Source organism: Galeopterus variegatus, unplaced genomic scaffold, assembly GCF_000696425.1.
Source record: "Galeopterus variegatus unplaced genomic scaffold, G_variegatus-3.0.2 Scaffold1201, whole genome shotgun sequence".
Taxonomy (NCBI): Eukaryota; Metazoa; Chordata; class Mammalia; order Dermoptera; family Cynocephalidae; genus Galeopterus; species Galeopterus variegatus.
This window is the reverse complement of record NW_007727312.1, coordinates 445,348-451,432: the sequence shown is the minus strand read 5'-3', so window position 1 is coordinate 451,432 and position 6,085 is coordinate 445,348.

The window sequence follows — 6,085 nt, the reverse complement described above, 5'->3', positions numbered from 1 at the left end:
CCCCTCCTATAATAGGAATTTAGCAGAGTGTTCTGGGGGGTGGGGGTGGAGGGTAGGACAAAATCAGTGACCCTGTGCAAGATACGTATTCTCCACATTCAGTCTCCCCCCATCTGTCCCCATCTGCCAAGCCAACTTTATCTCTTAGTACTCCCCAGAACACCCCCCTCCCCAAATGTGTCCCTTGAAGAACCACCAAAATTTTACAGAAATTGAAATCCCCTTGCTCAAAAATCCTCAAGGACTTCTATATCAGTTAAGATTTGCATTTGGCAGCTAGTAACAGAGCCCAGAAATAATAGTGGCTTAAACAAGATAAAAGTTTATTTTTCTTTTCTGTAAAGGAATTCTGGAGATAAGCCATGCAGAACTGGGGTGGCATCACCCACAGTCCCCACGTCTTTCTGCTCCACAATGCGCCTTCTATCCTCAGGAACAAAGGAAGCCTCCTCAAGTTGCGCCCATTCTATCCACCTTGTAGGCAGCCAGAAGGGGACAGACAGGCAGATGTCAGACTTCTTTTCAAAGGCCTGCTGGGCCCAGCACAGTCCAGCGTACTTCATGAGCACTCCTTAAATAATTGCAGACACAAGAATGAACTAATTCGGTGGCAGTACTGAAGTAGGACAACCATCACTCAAAAACTTTAATAAATATCAACAGTATACCCAGGGCACCATGTTAGAAACTACAGTGTACAGTTTGAAACTCTTTAAAGGACACCCTGCTTTAAAATATCGACACAATTGTCTTGCCACAGTACCTGAAATTCCCAGGGTTAGAGATTTATTTTGTTGAAGTAAGAGGCTGTACCTCCAGGAAAAGGCACTGTATCATGCAATAAGTAGAAGGCAACTTTATATACAAACTTAAGGGATACACAAAAAATACTCAGTGCTATCAAGCAGCACAGAAATGCCAAGATCAATAGGCACGTCAGAAGAGGATGAAAGGTTTATGAACACTTTTGGTAAATTTGTGAATCGAGTGATTTACTAGTGCCCTAACAAGGCCCAAACAGAATAACTAAGTTTAGGGGAGGAAGGAAAACCTGCCCAGGGTTGGTTGGAGAAGCTGCCTGGGGGGCCACACTAATGGCCTGGGCTGCCTGTGTGCTGCCTGAAGGCATGGAGGCCTTGGAAAAGGGGATGACAGACGAGTAAAAGCCATCTCTTGCACGTGCAGACCAAGGATGGTGTAGGTGTCATGCAGAAAGTGCTGCATCAGGAATCTGGGAGTTCTGGGTTCCAGTCCTGCCTCAGCATCTCCCTAATTGGGTAATCTTGGAAGTTCTTCACAGATGTCATTTTTTTCCAGGTGAAGATGTTCTTAGAATTGTGAAGAGAGGAAAAGCACGAAATGAATTAAGGTATGTAACCAGTCCAGGGCCCGGCACATAGTAGGCACACAATAATGTGCAAAGTTCTCAAGGAGACAATTCCCTTTCTCCCCCCAGCTAAGGGCCCTCTCCATTCTCGGGCAAGGTGTCTTTCATTCACAGAATCTCACTCCACTCTCGTGCACCCCATTCCCACGGTAGAACAGATCATCAGAAGACATCAGTGGGGACTGCAGCTCTTCTCGGGTGTAAAACACCAACCCTGGGCCCCAAGTCTTGACATTCACCTGAGGACACGCTAGAGATAAGCAGTTAGTTTTCCTCCTTCTCATGTTCTATCAGCAGTACTCTCTTGAGTGAAGATTTGTTTTATTTTGTTTTGCTGGAGGCGGGGATGAGAGGAGGAGGAGAGGTGGAGGTCAGAAAGGAAAAGAAAACAAAGATAAGATGTGGGAGTTATTTCGGGCCTGGGTTTGGGCGGGGGGCTGATATTTAAAGCTATTATTTTCAAGAAGTATGAAAGACTAATGCTTTCCTAAAGATTGAAACAGAAAGTGTTATGATTGGGGCTGGGAATTATAGGTCACTTAGATGAGCTCCAAATGAACCTGTGTTGATAGCTGAAGAAATGAGAAAATATGGGATATCTATACTGGCCAGCCACAAAAAAGAAAAAAGGGGGGGGGGAAGAAAAAGAAATAAGCAAATAGTGAACAATCAATTTTTTGCCAGCAACTGCAAAAGCTGGAACACCGATCAACTACAGGCCATTATGCCAGTTCAGCCAGCAGAGGTCTCTCTTTTACTAATCTTCAAATTTAAAAACAAAACAAAAAACTCTGGATTGTTCATTTTTATGATCCCTCTTTTAAAGTCTCTTTTCAAAGCCAAATAAATAATGAATCTTTTGGCCAAAGTATCTGTGAACATTGGATCCAGTTGTTCAGAAAAAACAAAAGATGAAATGCTGAGCTATTTGAAGAAAAAGATTCCAGATTCACCCCTAAGTTCACTTGCTTAGAAGATTCACACCAGTTGTGCAGACAAAAAGCAAAACATGGGCCGGGTTCTAAAACAGCACCAGCAGCAGGCTTCTTATGACAACGAAAAGAGAACTCCACCTAAAACCAGTAGCTGAGTGGAGCTGGAGACGCGCGGAGGTCTACTTCTTCAGATCGCTGGTTCAGCAGGCTGACACCAGGCATGGCTCTGGCTTGGGTGTCCTTCGAAAACCTGAAATATGCCACTTGTGACCAGTGTCTGCTCTGATGGCCCAAGCACTGCACAATAGAAACTCTTCACTTAATGAAACCAGGTTGGTTTTTTGAAAAGTTTTTATTATTATATTGTGTACATTAAGCAGCAATATAGGGAAATATAAAGGTGCAAGCCTGAACTTTCCTTCCCGCACCCTATCGGAATGATCCCAATACAAGACTAAGGGTTTTAACTAGAATTAGATAAAATGAGAAAATAATTTAATTTAATTAAAGCTACTCAAGTCACTTTTTTTTTTTCTCTTGCAGCTGACCGGTATGGGGATCCAAACCCTTGACCTCGGTGTTATAATACCATACTCTAACTGAGTGAACTGGCCAGCCCTCAGATCACTTTCTTAAATTATCCAATGGCTTCCCATTGCTCTTGGAGTAAAGTCCAAAATTCCTAATGTGGCTTAAAATGTGCATTACTCCAGCCATAGCTCTCATTCTTTCTGCCCTTGACTCAGTGCTCCCAGATACAAGCACCTTCTTTCAAAGTCCTTCCCGTGACTTGTGGCCTTGGACTGTGCTCTGCCTGGATCACTCTACTTCCCCTCCTCCTTTCAACTAGTTAACTCCTGCTTTGCCTCCAGGTCTCGGGGTTGGCCCCCATTTCAGTCTCTTATAGCATCCTACAGGGCAGCTACTCAAACCTAGGGAAGGCACCACCTGTGGGGAGATGGATTTTTAAAGGCCCCTTTCTTTGTAGTGAACACAGCCTGGCCTGGGAAAGAGTGTAGATTTTAGTCCCTGCTTGCCCCCTCAGCTGGACACACCTTTGCATGGGGCCCAAACCGTCAGAGCATGAAACAGAAGCCCTGAGGTCCCTTCATAGCGCTTACCCTTCAGAACAGTCACCTAAATTCCATTTAATGATTACACCTGTGATTCTTTGTCCACCTCGTCCAACACACTCCATGAGGCCAGAATTCCTGTTTGGCATGTTGAAGACAACAGAGCCTGACCTTAGTCAGGGCTCCCTGAATACACACACACTACAAGGAAGCAATGTTGGACACACTAAGCAACCAATAAGTTATAAATTCACACACTTTTTCCCAGGGAGACAATAAATGTTCACTGTGCAGCCTACACAACTGTACTATCATCTTCTTTTGACTCCAGTGACTATGCAGTTTGTGGCCAAATATCAGGAATCTAGTTTCCCTGGAAAATAACCTGAGCCACGGTCATGGAATGTGTGATCATGACTGGGAAACAGGAATCACAGATTTGTAAGCCAGAGGGAACCTATAAATCATCTCCTTTAACTTTCCCACTTTACAAGAAATCAAGAATTAGAATTTTCTCATCTGTAAAATCAAAAGGCTGGATGAAGTGATCTCCTACACACAATATTCTGAGATTCTAAGATTTGCCCCGGGTTGGTCACATGATGAGTGACTGCTAAAGATTGGTCTGCTAACTTGAAATTTAAAATGATTTTCCCAGCACTGTGGCCTAAGTAACTAAGTAACTAAGGAAGGGAGTTGGTCTGTCGAATTCCCAGGCAGATTCCCTGGATGTGCCAACCGCCAAAGATCAATGAATGTGAGTTTTGGGATAATGTTACCAGTACGATCCCATGCAGCAAAAAAGACAGAATAGGTTCAATTTTCCATAGTTTGTTAAGATATCCCTGAGTTGAGGGGGATGATATTTATACCTCATTTATGTACCCTGGAAGCCAAATATATGCAAATACACATACGCACACTGCTCATAACTCATATGAATTTAACTATATCTAAAGTTAACTAGAAAAATGGAGGGAACATGAATTATAGAAACACCTTGTATTCTGCTAATGTCTGAGATGAGACTGTGAGACATGAAGAGAAACTCTGATTCCATGTTCAAAAAATTGTAATAATAGATCCAAGGTTTGATCCCTGGCTTTAGTCAAGGCTCCCTGAGTACACACGCTCACCAAGGAAGCAATGTAGGACACCACTAAGCAGCCATTAAGTTATACATATACTGACCAACCACAAGAAAAAAAATTGTAATAATAAGTGTTTTTCAAATTTGAAATATCTTTACGGTTTTTTCCTTGTTAAAATCCATTGTAATTGCAAGCAACACTCAAGGGTAGATATCAAAACTCTCCGATACAGTCAGAGCTTGCTATTGCAAGAAAGTCTAACCTATTNTATGTACCCTGGAAGCCAAATATATGCAAATACACATACGCACACTGCTCATAACTCATATATGAATTTAACTATATCTAAAGTTAACTAGAAAAATGGAGGGAACATGAATTATAGAAACACCTTGTATTCTGCTAATGTCTGAGATGAGATTGTGAGACATGAAGAGAAACTCTGATTCCATGTTCAAAAAATTGTAATAATAGATCCAAGGTTTGATCCCTGGCTTTAGTCAAGGCTCCCTGAGTACACACGCTCACCAAGGAAGCAATGTAGGACACCACTAAGCAGCCATCAAGTTATACATATACTGACCAACCACAAGAAAAAAAAATTGTAATAATAAGTGTTTTTCAAATTTGTAATATCTTTATGGTTTTTTCCTTGTTAAAATCCATTGTAATTGCAAGCAACACTCAAGAGTAGATATCAAAACTCTCCGATACAGTCAGAGCTTGCTATTGCAAGAAAGTCTAACCTATTCCAGTGTTCGCTCTTCAATGAGACAAGCCATTATATAGAGTTAAACAGTGTTACAAATAAATAAATACGTCAAAAACTTTTTAAATTAAAAAAATCCATTGTAAAACAATGTGACCAATACATAAAACATTTAAGGGGAAGTCTCTTCATAATTCCACCCTCAGAAATAGAAACTTAATGTGAGGGGTAACCTTCCGGACCAATTCTGTTTACATATATACATGTGAATTTTTTAAATTTTTTACAAAAATAGTTTCAAACCATAAATATTGTTCTGTGCCTGCTTTTTGCCTTAATGTAAGGTTTTTCCTATTGATACATATAAAGCTACCTGGGACGTTTCAATACCTGCAATCTGTGTCATTCTTGGATATACGATAGTTGGTTCAATCAAATAATCAATCCTGTAATCATATATCTAAGGGGTTTTTGTTTGGCTGTTTACTTTTTGTTTCTTGTTAAAATCTAATATATAACATTACAATGATCATTCTGGTAAATACGTCTTTAGTCAAAACCTGATTTTTCCCACAGGTAAATTTGTAGAAAAGGAATTGTGAATTCAAAGAGTATACACATTTTAAATACAGTTATACAAAATACAAAGTGTGTGTGTGTGTGCGTGTGTGTGTGCAGGAGGGATTTAACATTTTTCCATAAATGGTTAGCTATAACCTAACACTATTATTGTATAACATAGTCTCTCTACTGATTAGATATTTCATATTAACCATGTGATAAGTTCTGCCTGAAGCTTTTAAAAGAGAATAAAGGGCTCGAAGGAGTAGCCAGAATAAGGTGATGATTTTGGAGAGACTCAGATTATAGGTGACATACAGTCACTAAAA